Raw genomic sequence first — 21,132 nt, 5'->3', positions numbered from 1 at the left:
GCCAACACTGGAAAAGGAAATACCTTCACATACAAACCAGACGGAAGCATTCTCAGAAACTACCCTGTGCTTTATGCATTCAAGTCACTGAGAGGAATCTTCCCTTTGAGAGCGCAGTTTGGAAACACTCTTTTTGCAGAATTTGCTAGGGGAGGTTTGGAGCGATTTCAGGACTATGCTGGAAAAGGAAATATCTTCACTTAAACACTAGACAGAAGCATTGTCAGAAACTTCGGTGTGATGAGTGCATTCAACTCACAGACCTGAACCTTCCTTTTGATAGAGCAGTTCTGAAACGCTCTTTTAGTAGCATCTGAAAGTGGATATTTGGAGCGCTTCTAGGCCAAGGCTGGAAAACGAAATATCATCACATAAAAACTAGACAGAAGCATTCTCAGAAACTTCTTTGTGATGAGTGGATTCAACTCACAGACTTGCACGTTCCTTTGGATAGGATAGTTTTGAAACACTCCTTTTGTAGAACCTGCGAGTGTTTATTTCGAACGCTTTGAGGCCTATGCTGGAAAAGGAAATATCTTCACCTAAAAACTAGACAGAATCATTGTCAGAAACATCTTTGTGATGACTGCATTCAACTCACAGAGTTGAACCTACCTATTGATAGAGAAGTTCGGAAACACCCTTTTTGTAGAATCTGCAAATGAATATTTGGAGCGATATGAGGCCTCTGCTGGGAAATGAAATATCTTCCCCTAAAAGCTAGACAGAAGCATACTCAGAAACGACTTGGCAATGTGTGCATCCAACTCACAGAGTTGAACCTTCCTTTCCCTAGAGCAGTTTTGAAACACTCTTTCAGTAGAATCTGAAAGTGGATATTTGGAGCGCTTTGAGGCCAGTGCTGGGCAACGAAATATCATCACAGAAAAACTAGACAGAAGCGTTCTGCGAAAGTTCTTTGTGATGAGTGCATTCAACTCAGGGACTCGAACGTTCCTTTTGATAGAACAGTTTTGAAACACTCCTTTTGTAGAATCTGCAAGTGTTTATTTGGAGCGCTTTCAGGCCTATGCTGGAAAAGGAAATATCTTCCCCTAAAAAGTAGATTGAAGCATTCTCAGAAACTTCTTGGTGATGTGTACATTGAACTCACAGTGTTAAACCTTTCTTTGGATAGAGAAGTTTTGAAACACTCTTTTAGCAGAATCTTCAAGTGGATATATGGATTTCCTTGAGGCCTACGCCGGAAAAGGAAATATCTTCCCGTAGAAACTAGGCAAAAGCATTCTCAGAAAGTTCCCTGTGCTTTGTGCATTCAACTCACAGAGTTCAACCTTCCTTTTGATAGAGCAGTTTTGAAACACTCTTTTTGTAGAATCTGCACGTGGATATTTGGAACGCTTTGAGGCCTATGCTTCAAAAGGAAATATCCTGGCATAGAAACGGGACGGAAGCATTCTCAGAAACTTCTTTGCGATGAGGGCCTTGAAGTCACAGAGTGAAACCTTCCTTTTGATAGGCCAGCTTTGAGACACTGCTTCTGTAGAATCCGCAAGTGGATGCTTGGAGCTCTTTGAGGCTTAGGCTGGAAAAGGTAATATCTTCATATACAAACTAGACAGAAGCATTCTCAGAAACTTCTGTGTCATGTGGGGATGGAACTCACAGAGTTGAACATTCCTTTTCACAGAGCAGTTCTGCAACCCTCTTTTGGTGGAAACTGCAAGTGGATGTTTGGTGCGATTGCGTCATCCAGTGGAAAAGGAAATACATTCAGACGAAAACTAGATAGAACCATTCTCAGAAACTTCTTGAGATGAGTGCATTCTACTCACAGAGTTGTACCTTCCTTTTGATAGAATAGTTTTGAAACACACTTTTTGTGCAAACCGCAAGTGGATAGTTGGAGCGCTTTGAGGCGTATGCTGCAAAACGAAATATCTTCACAGAAAAACTAGACAGAAGCATTCTCAGAACTTCTTTGTGATGTGCGCATTCAACTCACAGAGTCGAAGCTTCCTTTTCATATAGCACTTTTGAAACGCTCTGTTAGTAGAATCTGCAAGGGAATATTTGGAGTGCTACGAGGCCAACACTGGAAAAGGAAATACCTTCACATACAAACCAGACGGAAGCATTCTCTGAAACTACCCTGTGCTTTATGCATTCAAGTCACTGAGAGGAATCTTCCCTTTGAGAGCGCAGTTTGGAAACACTCTTTTTGCAGAATTTGCTAGGGGAGGTTTGGAGCGATTTCAGGACTATGCTGGAAAAGGAAATATCTTCACTTAAACACTAGACAGAAGCATTGTCAGAAACTTCGGTGTGATGAGTGCATTCAACTCACAGACCTGAACCTTCCTTTTGATAGAGCAGTTTTGAAACGCTCTTTTAGTAGCATCTGAAAGTGGATATTTGGAGCGCTTTGAGGCCAAGGCTGGAAAACGAAATATCATCACATAAAAACTAGACAGAAGCATTCTCAGAAACTTCTTTGTGATGAGTGGATTCAACTCACAGACTTGCACGTTCCTTTGGATAGGATAGTTTTGAAACACTCCTTTTGTAGAATCTGCGAGTGTTTATTTCGAACGCTTTGAGGCCTATGCTGGAAAAGGAAATATCTTCACCTAAAAACTAGACAGAAGCATTGTCAGAAACATCTTTGTGATGACTGCATTCAACTCACAGAGTTGAACCTACCTATTGATAGAGAAGTTTTGAAACACCCTTTTTGTAGAATCTGCAAGTGAATATTTGGAGCGATATGAGGCCTCTGCTGGGAAATGAAATATCTTCCCCTAAAAGCTAGACAGAAGCATACTCAGAAACGACTTGGCAATGTGTGCATCCAACTCACAGAGTTGAACCTTCCTTTCCCTAGAGCAGTTTTGAAACACTCTTTCAGTAGGATCTAAAACTGGATATTTGGAGCGCTTTGAGGCCAGTGCTGGGCAACGAAATATCATCACAGAAAAACTAGACAGAAGCGTTCTGCGAAAGTTCTTTGTGATGAGTGCATTCAACTCAGAGACTCGAACGTTCCTTTAGATAGAACAGTTTTGAAACACTCCTTTTGTAGAATCTGCAATTGTTTATTTGGAGCGCTTTGAGACCTATGCTGGAAAAGGAAATGTCTTCCCCTAAAAAGTAGATAGAAGAATTCTCAGAAACTTCTTGGTGATGTGTACATTGAACTCACAGTGTTGAACCTTTCTTTGGATAGAGAAGTTTTGAAACACTCTTTTAGCAGAATCTTCAAGTGGATATATGGAGTTCCTTGAGGCCTACACCGGAAAAGGAAATATCTTCCCGTAGAAACTAGGCAAAAGCATTCTCAGAAAGTTCCCTGTGCTTTGTGCACTCAACTCACAGAGTTCAACCTTCCTTTTGATAGAGCAGTTTTGAAACACTCTTTTTGTAGAATCTGCACGTGGATATTTGGAACGCTTTGAGGCCTATGCTTCAAAAGGAAATATCCGGGCATAGAAACTGGACGGAAGCATTCTCAGAAACTTCTTTGCGATGAGGGCCTTGAAGTCACAGAGTGAAACCTTCCTTTTGATAGGCCAGCTTTGAAACACTGCTTCTGTAGAATCCGCAATTGGATGCTTGGAGCTCTTTGAGGCTTAGGCTGGAAAAGGTAATATCTTCATATACAAACTAGACAGAAGCATTCTCAGAAACTTCTGTGTCATGTGGGGATGGAAATCACAGAGTTGAACATTCCTTTTCACAGAGCAGTTCTGCAACCCTCTTTTGGTGGAAACTGCACGTGGATGTTTGGTGCGATTGCGTCATCCAGTGGAAAAGGAAATACATTCACACGAAAACTAGATAGAACCATTCTCAGAAACTTCTTGAGATGAGTGCATTCTACTCACAGAGTTGTACCTTCCTTTTGATAGAATAGCTTTGAAACACACTTTTTGTGCAAACCGCAAGTGGATAGTTGGAGCGCTTTGAGGCGTATGCTGCAAAACGAAATATCTTCACATACAAACTAGACAGAAGCATTCTCAGAAACTTCTTTGTGATGTGCGCATTCAACTCACAGAGTTGAAGCTTCCTTTTCATATAGCACTTTTGAAACGCTCTGTTAGTAGAATCTGCAAGGGAATATTTGGAGTGCTACGAGGCCAACACTGGAAAAGGAAATACCTTCACATACAAACCAGACGGAAGCATTCTCAGAAACTACCCTGTGCTTTATGCATTCAAGTCACTGAGAGGAATCTTCCCTATGAGAGCGCAGTTTGGAAACACTCTTTTTGCAGAATTTGCTAGGGGAGGTTTGGAGCGATTTCAGGACTATGCTGGAAAAGGAAATATCTTCACTTAAACACTAGACAGAAGCATTGTCAGAAACTTCGGTGTGATGAGTGCATTCAACTCACAGACCTGAAACTTCCTTTTGATAGAGCAGTTTTGAAACGCTCTTTTAGTAGCATCTGAAAGTGGATATTTGGAGCGCTTTGAGGCCAAGGCTGGAAAACGATATATCATCACATAAAAACTAGACAGAAGCATTCTCAGAAACTTCTTTGTGATGAGTGGATTCAACTCACAGACTTGCACGTTCCTTTGGATAGGATAGTTTTGAAACACTCCTTTTGTAGAATCTGCGAGTGTTTATTTCGAACGCTTTGAGGCCTATGCTGGAAAAGGAAATATCTTCACCTAAAAACTAGACAGAAGCATTGTCAGAAACATCTTTGTGATGACTGCATTCAACTCACAGAGTTGAACCTACCTATTGATAGAGAAGTTTGGACACACCCTTTTTGTAGAATCTGCAAGTGAATATTTGGAGCGATATGAGGCCTCTGCTGGGAAATGAAATATCTTCCCCTAAAAGCTAGACAGAAGCATACTCAGAAACGACTTGGCAATGTGTGCATCCAACTCACAGAGTTGAACCTTCCTTTCCCTAGAGCAGTTTTGAAACACTCTTTCAGTAGAATCTGAAAGTGGATATTTGGAGCGCTTTGAGGTCAGGGCTGGGCAACGAAATATCATCACAGAAAAACTAGACAGAAGCGTTCTGCGAAAGTTCTTTGTGATGAGTGCATTCAACTCAGAGACTCGAACGTTCCTTTTGATAGAACAGTTTTGAAACACTCCTTTTGTAGAATCTGCAAGTGTTTATTTGGAGCGCTTTGAGGCCTATGCTGGAAAAGGAAATATCTTCCCCTAAAAAGTAGATAGAAGCATTCTCAGAAACTTCTTGGTGATGTGTACATTGAACTCACAGTGTTAAACCTTTCTTTGGATAGAGAAGTTTTGAAACACTCTTTTAGCAGAATCTTCAAGTGGATATATGGAGTTCCTTGAGGCCTACGCCGGAAAAGGAAATATCTTCCCGTAGAAACTAGGCAAAAGCATTCTCAGAAAGTTCCCTGTGCTTTGTGCATTCAACTCACAGAGTTTAACCTTCCTTTTGATAGAGCAGTTTTGAAACACTCTTTTTGTAGAATCTGCACGTGGATATTTGGAACGCTTTGAGGCCTATGCTTCAAAAGGAAATATCCTGGCATAGAAACTGGACGGAAGCATTCTCAGAAACTTCTTTGCGATGAGGGCCTTCAAGTCACAGAGTGAAACCTTCCTTTTGATAGGCCAGCTTTGAAACACTGCTTCTGTAGAATCCGCAAGTGGATGCTTGGAGCTCTTTGAGGCTTAGGCTGGAAAAGGTAATATCTTCATATACAAACTAGACAGACGCATTCTCAGAAACTTCTGTGTCATGTGGGGATGGAACTCACAGAGTTGAACATTCCTTTTCACAGAGCAGTTCTGCAACCCTCTTTTGGTGGAAACTGCACGTGGATGTTTGGTGTGATTGCGTCATCCAGTGGAAAAGGAAATACATTCAGACGAAAACTAGATAGAACCATTCTCAGAAACATCTTGAGATGAGTGCATTCTACTCACAGAGTTGTACCTTCCTTTTGATAGAATAGTTTTGAAACACACTTTTTGTGCAAACCGCAAGTGGATAGTTGGAGCGCTTTGAGGCGTGTGCTGCAAAACGAAATATCTTCACATACAAACTAGACAGAAGCATTCTCAGAAACTTCTTTGTGATGTGCGCATTGAACTCACACAGTTGAAGCTTCCTTTTCATATAGCACTTTTGAAACGCTCTGTTAGTAGAATCTGCAAGGGAATATTTGGAGTGCTACGAGGCCAACACTGGAAAAGGAAATACCTTCACATACAAACCAGACGGAAGCATTCTCAGAAACTACCCTGTGCTTTATGCATTCAAGTCACTGAGAGGAATCTTCCCTTTGAGAGCGCAGTTTGGAAACACTCTTTTTGCAGAATTTGCTAGGGGAGGTTTGGAGCGATTTCGGGACTATGCTGGAAAAGGAAATATCTTCACTTAAACACTAGACAGAAGCATTGTCAGAAATTTCGGTGTGATGAGTGCATTCAACTCACAGACCTGAACCTTCCTTTTGATAGAGCAGTTTTGAAACGCTCTTTTAGTAGCATCTGAATGTGGATATTTGGAGCGCTTTGAGGCCAAGGCTGGAAAACGAAATATCATCACATAAAAACTAGACAGAAGCATTCTCAGAAACTTCTTTGTGATGAGTGGATTCAACTCACATACTTGCACGTTCCTCTTTATAGGATAGTTTTGAAACACTCCTTTTGTATAATCTGCGAGTGTTTATTTCGAACGCTTTGAGGCCTATGCAGGAAAAGGAAATATCTTCACCTAAAAACTAGACAGAAGCATTGTCAGAAACATCTTTGTGATGACTGCATTCAACTCACAGAGTTGAACCTACCTATTGATAGAGAAGTTTGGAAACACCCTTTTTGTAGAATCTGCAAGTGAATATTTGGAGCGATATGAGGCCTCTGCTGGGAAATGAAATATCTTCCCCTAAAAGCTAGACAGAAGCATACTCAGAAACGACTTGGCAATGTGTGCATCCAACTCACAGAGTTGAACCTTCCTTTCCCTAGAGCAGTTTTGAAACACTCTTTCAGTAGAATCTGAAAGTGGATATTTGGAGCGCTTTGAGGTCAGGGCTGGGCAACGAAATATCATCACAGAAAAACTAGACAGAAGCGTTCTGCGAAAGTTCTTTGTGATGAGTGCATTCAACTCAGAGACTCGAACGTTCCTTTTGATAGAACAGTTTTGAAACACTCCTTTTGTAGAATCTGCAAGTGTTTATTTGGAGCGCTTTGAGGCCTATGCTGGAAAAGGAAATATCTTCCCCTAAAAAGTAGATAGAAGCATTCTCAGAAACTTCTTGGTGATGTGTACATTGAACTCACAGTGTTGAACCTTTCTTTGGATAGAGAAGTTTTGAAACACTCTTTTAGCAGAATCTTCAAGTGGATATATGGAGTTCCTTGAGGCCTACGCCGGAAAAGGAAATATCTTCCCGTAGAAACTAGGCAAAAGCATTCTCAGAAAGTTCCCTGTGCTTTGTGCATTCAACGCACAGAGTTCAACCTTCCTTTTGATAGAGCAGTTTTGAAACACTCTTTTTGTAGAATCTGTACGTGGATATTTGGAACGCTTTGAGGCCTATGCTTCAAAAGGAAATATCCTGGCATAGAAACTGGACGGAAGCATTCTCAGAAACTTCTTTGCGATGAGGGCCTTGAAGTCACAGAGTGAAACCTTCCTTTTGATAGGCCAGCTTTGAAACACTGCTTCTGTAGAATCCGCAAGTGGATGCTTGGAGCTCTTTGAGGCTTGGGCTGGAAAAGGTAATATCTTCATATACAAACTAGACAGAAGCATTCTCAGAAACTTCTGTGTCATGTGGGGATGGAACTCACAGAGTTGAACATTCCTTTTCACAGAGCAGTTCTGCAAACCTCTTTTGGTGGAAACTGCACGTGGATGTTTGGTGCGATTGCGTCATCCAGTGGAAAAGGAAATACATTCAGACGAAAACTAGATAGAACCATTCTCAGAAACTTCTTGAGATGAGTGCATTCTACTCACAGAGTTGTACCTTCCTTTTGATAGAATAGTTTTGAAACACACTTTTTGTGCAAACCGCAAGTGGATAGTTGGAGCGCTTTGAGGCGTATGCTGCAAAACGAAATATCTTCACATACAAACTATACAGAAGCATTCTCAGAAACTTCTTTGTGATGTGCGCATTCAACTCACACAGTTGAAGCTTCCTTTTCATATAGCACTTTTGAAACGCTCTGTTAGTAGAATCTGCAAGGGAATATTTGGAGTGCTACGGGGCCAACAATGGAAAAGGAAATACCTTCACATACAAACCAGACGGAAGCATTCTCAGAAACTACCCTGTGCTTTATGCATTCAAGTCACTGAGAGGAATCTTCCCTTTGAGAGCGCAGTTTGGAAACACTCTTTTTGCAGAATTTGCTAGGGGAGGTTTGGAGCGATTTCGGGACTATGCTGGAAAAGGAAATATCTTCACTTAAACACTAGACAGAAGCATTGTCAGAAATTTCGGTGTGATGAGTGCATTCAACTCACAGACCTGAACCTTCCTTTTGATAGAGCAGTTTTGAAACGCTCTTTTAGTAGCATCTGAATGTGGATATTTGGAGCGCTTTGAGGCCAAGGCTGGAAAACGAAATATCATCACATAAAAACTAGACAGAAGCATTCTCAGAAACTTCTTTGTGATGAGTGGATTCAACTCACATACTTGCACGTTCCTCTTTATAGGATAGTTTTGAAACACTCCTTTTGTATAATCTGCGAGTGTTTATTTCGAAAGCTTTGAGGCCTATGCAGGAAAAGGAAATATCTTCACCTAAAAACTAGACAGAAGCATTGTCAGAAACATCTTTGTGATGACTGCATTCAACTCACAGAGTTGAACCTACCTATTGATAGAGAAGTTTGGACACACCCTTTTTGTAGAATCTGCAAGTGAATATTTGGAGCGATATGAGGCCTCTGCTGGGAAATGAAATATCTTCCCCTAAAAGCTAGACAGAAGCATACTCAGAAACGACTTGGCAATGTGTGCATCCAACTCACAGAGTTGAACCTTCCTTTCCCTAGAGCAGTTTTGAAACACTCTTTCAGTAGAATCTGAAAGTGGATATTTGGAGCGCTTTGAGGTCAGGGCTGGGCAACGAAATATCATCACAGAAAAACTAGACAGAAGCGTTCTGCGAAAGTTCTTTGTGATGAGTGCATTCAACTCAGAGACTCGAACGTTCCTTTTGATAGAACAGTTTTGAAACACTCCTTTTGTAGAATCTGCAAGTGTTTATTTGGAGCGCTTTGAGGCCTATGCTGGAAAAGGAAATATCTTCCCCTAAAAAGTAGATAGAAGCATTCTCAGAAACTTCTTGGTGATGTGTACATTGAACTCACAGTGTTAAACCTTTCTTTGGATAGAGAAGTTTTGAAACACTCTTTTAGCAGAATCTTCAAGTGGATATATGGAGTTCCTTGAGGCCTACGCCGGAAAAGGAAATATCTTCCCGTAGAAACTAGGCAAAAGCATTCTCAGAAAGTTCCCTGTGCTTTGTGCATTCAACTCACAGAGTTTAACCTTCCTTTTGATAGAGCAGTTTTGAAACACTCTTTTTGTAGAATCTGCACGTGGATATTTGGAACGCTTTGAGGCCTATGCTTCAAAAGGAAATATCCTGGCATAGAAACTGGACGGAAGCATTCTCAGAAACTTCTTTGCGATGAGGGCCTTCAAGTCACAGAGTGAAACCTTCCTTTTGATAGGCCAGCTTTGAAACACTGCTTCTGTAGAATCTGCAAGTGGATGCTTGGAGCTCTTTGAGGCTTAGGCTGGAAAAGGTAATATCTTCATATACAAACTAGACAGAAGCATTCTCAGAAACTTCTGTGTCATGTGGGGATGGAACTCACAGAGTTGAACATTCCTTTTCACAGAGCAGTTCTGCAACCCTCTTTTGGTGGAAACTGCACGTGGATGTTTGGTGTGATTGCGTCATCCAGTGGAAAAGGAAATACATTCAGACGAAAACTAGATAGAACCATTCTCAGAAACATCTTGAGATGAGTGCATTCTACTCACAGAGTTGTACCTTCCTTTTGATAGAATAGTTTTGAAACACACTTTTTGTGCAAACCGCAAGTGGATAGTTGGAGCGCTTTGAGGCGTATGCTGCAAAACGAAATATCTTCACATACAAACTAGACAGAAGCATTCTCAGAAACTTCTTTGTGATGTGCGCATTGAACTCACACAGTTGAAGCTTCCTTTTCATATAGCACTTTTGAAACGCTCTGTTAGTAGAATCTGCAAGGGAATATTTGGAGTGCTACGAGGCCAACACTGGAAAAGGAAATACCTTCACATACAAACCAGACGGAAGCATTCTCAGAAACTACCCTGTGCTTTATGCATTCAAGTCACTGAGAGGAATCTTCCCTTTGAGAGCGCAGTTTGGAAACACTCTTTTTGCAGAATTTGCTAGGGGAGGTTTGGAGCGATTTCGGGACTATGCTGGAAAAGGAAATATCTTCACTTAAACACTAGACAGAAGCATTGTCAGAAATTTCGGTGTGATGAGTGCATTCAACTCACAGACCTGAACCTTCCTTTTGATAGAGCAGTTTTGAAACGCTCTTTTAGTAGCATCTGAATGTGGATATTTGGAGCGCTTTGAGGCCAAGGCTGGAAAACGAAATATCATCACATAAAAACTAGACAGAAGCATTCTCAGAAACTTCTTTGTGATGAGTGGATTCAACTCACATACTTGCACGTTCCTCTTTATAGGATAGTTTTGAAACACTCCTTTTGTATAATCTGCGAGTGTTTATTTCGAACGCTTTGAGGCCTATGCAGGAAAAGGAAATATCTTCACCTAAAAACTAGACAGAAGCATTGTCAGAAACATCTTTGTGATGACTGCATTCAACTCACAGAGTTGAACCTACCTATTGATAGAGAAGTTTGGAAACACCCTTTTTGTAGAATCTGCAAGTGAATATTTGGAGCGATATGAGGCCTCTGCTGGGAAATGAAATATCTTCCCCTAAAAGCTAGACAGAAGCATACTCAGAAACGACTTGGCAATGTGTGCATCCAACTCACAGAGTTGAACCTTCCTTTCCCTAGAGCAGTTTTGAAACACTCTTTCAGTAGAATCTGAAAGTGGATATTTGGAGCGCTTTGAGGTCAGGGCTGGGCAACGAAATATCATCACAGAAAAACTAGACAGAAGCGTTCTGCGAAAGTTCTTTGTGATGAGTGCATTCAACTCAGAGACTCGAACGTTCCTTTTGATAGAACAGTTTTGAAACACTCCTTTTGTAGAATCTGCAAGTGTTTATTTGGAGCGCTTTCAGGCCTATGCTGGAAAAGGAAATATCTTCCCCTAAAAAGTAGATAGAAGCATTCTCAGAAACTTCTTGGTGATGTGTACATTGAACTCACAGTGTTGAACCTTTCTTTGGATACAGAAGTTTTGAAACACTCTTTTAGCAGAATCTTCAAGTGGATATATGGAGTTCCTTGAGGCCTACGCCGGAAAAGGAAATATCTTCCCGTAGAAACTAGGCAAAAGCATTCTCAGAAAGTTCCCTGTGCTTTGTGCATTCAACTCACAGAGTTCAACCTTCCTTTTGATAGAGCAGTTTTGAAACACTCTTTTTGTAGAATCTGCACGTGGATATTTGGAACGCTTTGAGGCCTATGCTTCAAAAGGAAATATCCTGGCATAGAAACTGGACGGAAGCAGTCTCAGAAACTTCTTTGCGATGAGGGCCTTCAAGTCACAGAGTGAAACCTTCCTTTTGATAGGCCAGCTTTGAAACACTGCTTCTGTAGAATCCGCAAGTGGATGCTTGGAGCTCTTTGAGGCTTAGGCTGGAAAAGGTAATATCTTCATATACAAACTAGACAGAAGCATTCTCAGAAACTTCTGTGTCATGTGGGGATGGAACTCACAGAGTTGAACATTCCTTTTCACAGAGCAGTTCTGCAACCCTCTTTTGGTGGAAACTGCACGTGGATGTTTGGTGTGATTGCGTCATCCAGTGGAAAAGGAAATACATTCAGACGAAAACTAGATAGAACCATTCTCAGAAACTTCTTGAGATGAGTGCATTCTACTCACAGAGTTGTACCTTCCTTTTGATAGAATAGTTTTGAAACACACTTTTTGTGCAAACCGCAAGTGGATAGTTGGAGCGCTTTGAGGCGTATGCTGCAAAATGAAATATCTTCACATACAAACTAGACAGAAGCATTCTCAGAAACTTCATTGTGATGTGCGCATTCAACTCACACAGTTGAAGCTTCCTTTTCATACAGCACTTTTGAAACGCTCTGTTAGTAGAATCTGCAAGGGAATATTTGGAGTGCTACGAGGCCAACACTGGAAAAGGAAATACCTTCACATACAAACCAGACGGAAGCATTCTCAGAAACTACCCTGTGCTTTATGCATTCAAGTCACTGAGAGGAATCTTCCCTTTGAGAGCGCAGTTTGGAAACACTCTTTTTGCAGAATTTGCTAGGGGAGGTTTGGAGCGATTTCAGGACTATGCTGGAAAAGGAAATATCTTCACTTAAACACTAGACAGAAGCATTGTCAGAAACTTCGGTGTGATGAGTGCATTCAACTCACAGACCTGAACCTTCCTTTTGATAGAGCAGTTTTGAAACGCTCTTTTAGTAGCATCTGAAAGTGGATATTTGGAGCGCTTCTAGGCCAAGGCTGGAAAACGAAATATCATCACATAAAAACTAGACAGAAGCATTCTCAGAAACTTCTTTGTGATGAGTGGATTCAACTCACAGACTTGCACGTTCCTTTGGATAGGATAGTTTTGAAACACTCCTTTTGTAGAATCTGCGAGTGTTTATTTCGAACGCTTTGAGGCCTATGCTGGAAAAGGAAATATCTTCACCTAAAAACTAGACAGAATCATTGTCAGAAACATCTTTGTGATGACTGCATTCAACTCACAGAGTTGAACCTACCTATTGATAGAGAAGTTTTGAAACACCCTTTTTGTAGAATCTGCAAATGAATATTTGGAGCGATATGAGGCCTCTGCTGGGAAATGAAATATCTTCCCCTAAAAGCTAGACAGAAGCATACTCAGAAACGACTTGGCAATGTGTGCATCCAACTCACACAGTTCAACCTTCCTTTCCCTAGAGCAGTTTTGAAACACTCTTTCAGTAGAATCTGAAAGTGGATATTTGGAGCGCTTTGAGGCCAGTGCTGGGCAACGAAATATCATCACAGAAAAACTAGACAGAAGCGTTCTGCGAAAGTTCTTTGTGATGAGTGCATTCAACTCAGGGACTCGAACGTTCCTTTTGATAGAACAGTTTTGAAACACTCCTTTTGTAGAATCTGCAAGTGTTTATTTGGAGCGCTTTGAGGCATGTGCTGTAAAAGGAAATGTCTTCCCCTAAAAAGTAGATAGAAGCATTCTCAGAAACTTCTTGGTGATGTTTACATAGAACTCACAGTGTTGAACCTTTCTTTGGATAGAGAAGTTTTGAAACACTCTTTTAGCAGAATCTTCAAGTGGATATATGGAGTTCCTTGAGGCCTACGCCGGAAAAGGAAATATCTTCCCGTAGAAACTAGGCAAAAGCATTCTCAGAAAGTTCCCTGTGCTTTGTGCATTCAACGCACAGAGTTCAACCTTCCTTTTGATAGAGCAGATTTGAAACACTCTTTTTGTAGAATCTGTACGTGGATATTTGGAACGCTTTGAGGCCTATGCTTCAAAAGGAAATATCCTGGCATAGTAACTGGACGGAAGCATTCTCAGAAACTTCTTTGCGATGAGGGCCTTGAAGTCACGGAGTGAAACCTTCCTTTTGATAGGCCAGCTTTGAAACACTGCTTCTGTAGAATCCGCAAGTGGATGCTTGGAGCTCTTTGAGGCTTGGGCTGGAAAAGGTAATATCTTCATATACAAACTAGACAGAAGCATTCTCAGAAACTTCTGTGTCATGTGGGGATGGAACTCACAGAGTTGAACATTCCTTTTCACAGAGCAGTTCTGCAAACCTCTTTTGGTGGAAACTGCACGTGGATGTTTGGTGCGATTGCGTCATCCAGTGGAAAAGGAAATACATTCAGACGAAAACTAGATAGAACCATTCTCAGAAACTTCTTGAGATGAGTGCATTCTACTCACAGAGTTGTACCTTCCTTTTGATAGAATAGTTTTGAAACACACTTTTTGTGCAAACCGCAAGTGGATAGTTGGAGCGCTTTGAGGCGTATGCTGCAAAACGAAATATCTTCACATACAAACTATACAGAAGCATTCTCAGAAACTTCTTTGTGATGTGCGCATTCAACTCACACAGTTGAAGCTTCCTTTTCATATAGCACTTTTGAAACGGTCTGTTAGTAGAATCTGCAAGGGAATATTTGGAGTGCTACGGGGCCAACAATGGAAAAGGAAATACCTTCACATACAAACCAGACGGAAGCATTCTCAGAAACTACCCTGTACTTTATGCATTCAAGTCACTGAGAGGAATCTTCCCTTTGAGAGCGCAGTTTGGAAACACTCTTTTTGCAGAATTTGCTAGGGGAGGTTTGGAGCGATTTCGGGACTATGCTGGAAAAGGAAATATCTTCACTTAAACACTAGACAGAAGCATTGTCAGAAATTTCGGTGTGATGAGTGCATTCAACTCACAGACCTGAACCTTCCTTTTGATAGAGCAGTTTTGAAACGCTCTTTTAGTAGCATCTGAATGTGGATATTTGGAGCGCTTTGAGGCCAAGGCTGGAAAACGAAATATCATCACATAAAAACTAGACAGAAGCATTCTCAGAAACTTCTTTGTGATGAGTGGATTCAACTCACATACTTGCACGTTCCTCTTTATAGGATAGTTTTGAAACACTCCTTTTGTATAATCTGCGAGTGTTTATTTCGAACGCTTTGAGGCCTATGCAGGAAAAGGAAATATCTTCACCTAAAAACTAGACAGAAGCATTGTCAGAAACATCTTTGTGATGACTGCATTCAACTCACAGAGTTGAACCTACCTATTGATAGAGAAGTTTGGACACACCCTTTTTGTAGAATCTGCAAGTGAATATTTGGAGCGATATGAGGCCTCTGCTGGGAAATGAAATATCTTCCCCTAAAAGCTAGACAGAAGCATACTCAGAAACGACTTGGCAATGTGTGCATCCAACTCACAGAGTTGAACCTTCCTTTCCCTAGAGCAGTTTTGAAACACTCTTTCAGTAGAATCTGAAAGTGGATATTTGGAGCGCTTTGAGGTCAGGGCTGGGCAACGAAATATCATCACAGAAAAACTAGACAGAAGCGTTCTGCGAAAGTTCTTTGTGATGAGTGCATTCAACTCAGAGACTCGAACGTTCCTTTTGATAGAACAGTTTTGAAACACTCCTTTTGTAGAATCTGCAAGTGTTTATTTGGAGCGCTTTGAGGCCTATGCTGGAAAAGGAAATATCTTCCCCTAAAAAGTAGATAGAAGCATTCTCAGAAACTTCTTGGTGATGTGTACATTGAACTCACAGTGTTGAACCTTTCTTTGGATAGAGAAGTTTTGAAACACTCTTTTAGCAGAATCTTCAAGTGGATATATGGAGTTCCTTGAGGCCTACGCCGGAAAAGGAAATATCTTCCCGTAGAAACTAGGCAAAAGCATTCTCAGAAAGTTCCCTGTGCTTTGTGCATTCAACGCACAGAGTTCAACCTTCCTTTTGATAGAGCAGTTTTGAAACACTCTTTTTGTAGAATCTGTACGTGGATATTTGGAACGCTTTGAGGCCTATGCTTCAAAAGGAAATATCCTGGCATAGAAACTGGACGGAAGCATTCTCAGAAACTTCTTTGCGATGAGGGCCTTGAAGTCACAGAGTGAAACCTTCCTTTTGATAGGCCAGCTTTGAAACACTGCTTCTGTAGAATCCGCAAGTGGATGCTTGGAGCTCTTTGAGGCTTGGGCTGGAAAAGGTAATATCTTCATATACAAACTAGACAGAAGCATTCTCAGAAACTTCTGTGTCATGTGGGGATGGAACTCACAGAGTTGAACATTCCTTTTCACAGAGCAGTTCTGCAAACCTCTTTTGGTGGAAACTGCACGTGGATGTTTGGTGCGATTGCGTCATCCAGTGGAAAAGGAAATACATTCAGACGAAAACTAGATAGAACCATTCTCAGAAACTTCTTGAGATGAGTGCATTCTACTCACAGAGTTGTACCTTCCTTTTGATAGAATAGTTTTGAAACACACTTTTTGTGCAAACCGCAAGTGGATAGTTGGAGCGCTTTGAGGCGTATGCTGCAAAACGAAATATCTTCACATACAAACTATACAGAAGCATTCTCAGAAACTTCTTTGTGATGTGCGCATTCAACTCACACAGTTGAAGCTTCCTTTTCATATAGCACTTTTGAAACGCTCTGTTAGTAGAATCTGCAAGGGAATATTTGGAGTGCTACGGGGCCAACAATGGAAAAGGAAATACCTTCACATACAAACCAGACGGAAGCATTCTCAGAAACTACCCTGTGCTTTATGCATTCAAGTCACTGAGAGGAATCTTCCCTTTGAGAGCGCAGTTTGGAAACACTCTTTTTGCAGAATTTGCTAGGGGAGGTTTGGAGCGATTTCGGGACTATGCTGGAAAAGGAAATATCTTCACTTAAACACTAGACAGAAGCATTGTCAGAAATTTCGGTGTGATGAGTGCATTCAACTCACAGACCTGAACCTTCCTTTTGATAGAGCAGTTTTGAAACGCTCTTTTAGTAGCATCTGAATGTGGATATTTGGAGCGCTTTGAGGCCAAGGCTGGAAAACGAAATATCATCACATAAAAACTAGACAGAAGCATTCTCAGAAACTTCTTTGTGATGAGTGGATTCAACTCACATACTTGCACGTTCCTCTTTATAGGATAGTTTTGAAACACTCCTTTTGTATAATCTGCGAGTGTTTATTTCGAACGCTTTGAGGCCTATGCAGGAAAAGGAAATATCTTCACCTAAAAACTAGACAGAAGCATTGTCAGAAACATCTTTGTGATGACTGCATTCAACTCACAGAGTTGAACCTACCTATTGATAGAGAAGTTTGGACACACCCTTTTTGTAGAATCTGCAAGTGAATATTTGGAGCGATATGAGGCCTCTGCTGGGAAATGAAATATCTTCCCCTAAAAGCTAGACAGAAGCATACTCAGAAACGACTTGGCAATGTGTGCATCCAACTCACAGAGTTGAACCTTCCTTTCCCTAGAGCAGTTTTGAAACACTCTTTCAGTAGAATCTGAAAGTGGATATTTGGAGCGCTTTGAGGTCAGGGCTGGGCAACGAAATATCATCACAGAAAAACTAGACAGAAGCGTTCTGCGAAAGTTCTTTGTGATGAGTGCATTCAACTCAGAGACTCGAACGTTCCTTTTGATGGAACAGTTTTGAAACACTCCTTTTGTAGAATCTGCAAGTGTTTATTTGGAGCGCTTTGAGGCCTATGCTGGAAAAGGAAATATCTTCCCCTAAAAAGTAGATAGAAGCATTCTCAGAAACTTCTTGGTGATGTGTACATTGAACTCACAGTGTTAAACCTTTCTTTGGATAGAGAAGTTTTGAAACACTCTTTTAGCAGAATCTTCAAGTGGATATATGGAGTTCCTTGAGGCCTACGCCGGAAAAGGAAATATCTTCCCGTAGAAACTAGGCAAAAGCATTCTCAGAAAGTTCCCTGTGCTTTGTGCATTCAACTCACAGAGTTTAACCTTCCTTTTGATAGAGCAGTTTTGAAACACTCTTTTTGTAGAATCTGCACGTGGATATTTGGAACGCTTTGAGGCCTATGCTTCAAAAGGAAATATCCTGGCATAGAAACTGGACGGAAGCATTCTCAGAAACTTCTTTGCGATGAGGGCCTTCAAGTCACAGAGTGAAACCTTCCTTTTGATAGGCCAGCTTTGAAACACTGCTTCTGTAGAATCCGCAAGTGGATGCTTGGAGCTCTTTGAGGCTTAGGCTGGAAAAGGTAATATCTTCATATACAAACTAGACAGAAGCATTCTCAGAAACTTCTGTGTCATGTGGGGATGGAACTCACAGAGTTGAACATTCCTTTTCACAGAGCAGTTCTGCAACCCTCTTTTGGTGGAAACTGCACGTGGATGTTTGGTGTGATTGCGTCATCCAGTGGAAAAGGAAATACATTCAGACGAAAACTAGATAGAACCATTCTCAGAAACATCTTGAGATGAGTGCATTCTACTCACAGAGTTGTACCTTCCTTTTGATAGAATAGTTTTGAAACACACTTTTTGTGCAAACCGCAAGTGGATAGTTGGAGCGCTTTGAGGCGTATGCTGCAAAACGAAATATCTTCACATACAAACTAGACAGAAGCATTCTCAGAAACTTCTTTGTGATGTGCGCATTGAACTCACACAGTTGAAGCTTCCTTTTCATATAGCACTTTTGAAACGCTCTGTTAGTAGAATCTGCAAGGGAATATTTGGAGTGCTACGAGGCCAACACTGGAAAAGGAAATACCTTCACATACAAACCAGACGGAAGCATTCTCAGAAACTACCCTGTGCTTTATGCATTCAAGTCACTGAGAGGAATCTTCCCTTTGAGAGCGCAGTTTGGAAACACTCTTTTTGCAGAATTTGCTAGGGGAGGTTTGGAGCGATTTCGGGACTATGCTGGAAAAGGAAATATCTTCACTTAAACACTAGACAGAAGCATTGTCAGAAATTTCGGTGTGATGAGTGCATTCAACTCACAGACCTGAACCTTCCTTTTGATAGAGCAGTTTTGAAACGCTCTTTTAGTAGCATCTGAATGTGGATATTTGGAGCGCTTTGAGGCCAAGGCTGGAAAACGAAATATCATCACATATAAACTAGACAGAAGCATTCTCAGAAACTTCTTTGTGATGAGTGGATTCAACTCACATACTTGCACGTTCCTCTTTATAGGATAGTTTTGAAACACTCCTTTTGTATAATCTGCGAGTGTTTATTTCGAACGCTTTGAGGCCTATGCAGGAAAAGGAAATATCTTCACCTAAAAACTAGACAGAAGCATTGTCAGAAACATCTTTGTGATGACTGCATTCAACTCACAGAGTTGAACCTACCTATTGATAGAGAAGTTTGGAAACACCCTTTTTGTAGAATCTGGAAGTGAATATTTGGAGCGATATGAGGCCTCTGCTGGGAAATGAAATATCTTCCCCTAAAAGCTAGACAGAAGCATACTCAGAAACGACTTGGCAATGTGTGCATCCAACTCACAGAGTTGAACCTTCCTTTCCCTAGAGCAGTTTTGAAACACTCTTTCAGTAGAATCTGAAAGTGGATATTTGGAGCGCTTTGAGGTCAGGGCTGGGCAACGAAATATCATCACAGAAAAACTAGACAGAAGCGTTCTGCGAAAGTTCTTTGTGATGAGTGCATTCAACTCAGAGACTCGAACGTTCCTTTTGATAGAACAGTTTTGAAACACTCCTTTTGTAGAATCTGCAAGTGTTTATTTGGAGCGCTTTCAGGCCTATGCTGGAAAAGGAAATATCTTCCCCTAAAAAGTAGATAGAAGCATTCTCAGAAACTTCTTGGTGATGTGTACATTGAACTCACAGTGTTGAACCTTTCTTTGGATACAGAAGTTTTGAAACACTCTTTTAGCAGAATCTTCAAGTGGATATATGGAGTTCCTTGAGGCCTACGCCGGAAAAGGAAATATCTTCCCGTAGAAACTAGGCAAAAGCATTCTCAGAAAGTTCCCTGTGCTTTGTGCATTCAACTCACAGAGTTCAACCTTCCTTTTGATAGAGCAGTTTTGAAACACTCTTTTTGTAGAATCTGCACGTGGATATTTGGAACGCTTTGAGGCCTATGCTTCAAAAGGAAATATCCTGGCATAGAAACTGGACGGAAGCAGTCTCAGAAACTTCTTTGCGATGAGGGCCTTCAAGTCACAGAGTGAAACCTTCCTTTTGATAGGCCAGCTTTGAAACACTGCTTCTGTAGAATCCGCAAGTGGATGCTTGGAGCTCTTTGAGGCTTAGGCTGGAAAAGGTAATATCTTCATATACAAACTAGACAGAAGCATTCTCAGAAACTTCTGTGTCATGTGGGGATGGAACTCACAGAGTTGAACATTCCTTTTCACAGAGCAGTTCTGCAACCCTCTTTTGGTGGAAACTGCACGTGGATGTTTGGTGTGATTGCGTCATCCAGTGGAAAAGGAAATACATTCAGACGAAAACTAGATAGAACCATTCTCAGAAACTTCTTGAGATGAGTGCATTCTACTCACAGAGTTGTACCTTCCTTTTGATAGAATAGTTTTGAAACACACTTTTTGTGCAAACCGCAAGTGGATAGTTGGAGCGCTTTGAGGCGTATGCTGCAAAATGAAATATCTTCACATACAAACTAGACAGAAGCATTCTCAGAAACTTCATTGTGATGTGCGCATTCAACTCACACAGTTGAAGCTTCCTTTTCATACAGCACTTTTGAAACGCTCTGTTAGTAGAATCTGCAAGGGAATATTTGGAGTGCTACGAGGCCAACACTGGAAAAGGAAATACCTTCACATACAAACCAGACGGAAGCATTCTCAGAAACTACCCTGTGCTTTATGCATTCAAGTCACTGAGAGGAATCTTCCCTTTGAGAGCGCAGTTTGGAAACACTCTTTTTGCAGAATTTGCTAGGGGAGGTTTGGAGCGATTTCAGGACTATGCTGGAAAAGGAAATATCTTCACTTAAACACTAGACAGAAGCATTGTCAGAAACTTCGGTGTGATGAGTGCATTCAACTCACAGACCTGAACCTTCCTTTTGATAGAGCAGTTTTGAAACGCTCTTTTAGTAGCATCTGAAAGTGGATATTTGGAGCGCTTCTAGGCCAAGGCTGGAAAACGAAATATCATCACATAAAAACTAGACAGAAGCATTCTCAGAAACTTCTTTGTGATGAGTGGATTCAACTCACAGACTTGCACGTTCCTTTGGATAGGATAGTTTTGAAACACTCCTTTTGTAGAATCTGCGAGTGTTTATTTCGAACGCTTTGAGGCCTATGCTGGAAAAGGAAATATCTTCACCTAAAAACTAGACAGAATCATTGTCAGAAACATCTTTGTGATGACTGCATTCAACTCACAGAGTTGAACCTACCTATTGATAGAGAAGTTT

Source organism: Pongo pygmaeus, chromosome 3, assembly GCF_028885625.2.
Source record: "Pongo pygmaeus isolate AG05252 chromosome 3, NHGRI_mPonPyg2-v2.0_pri, whole genome shotgun sequence".
In the NCBI taxonomy this organism is placed as follows: domain Eukaryota; kingdom Metazoa; phylum Chordata; class Mammalia; order Primates; family Hominidae; genus Pongo; species Pongo pygmaeus.
The sequence above is the reverse complement of the archived record's forward strand: the minus strand, read 5'-3'. Positions refer to the sequence as shown.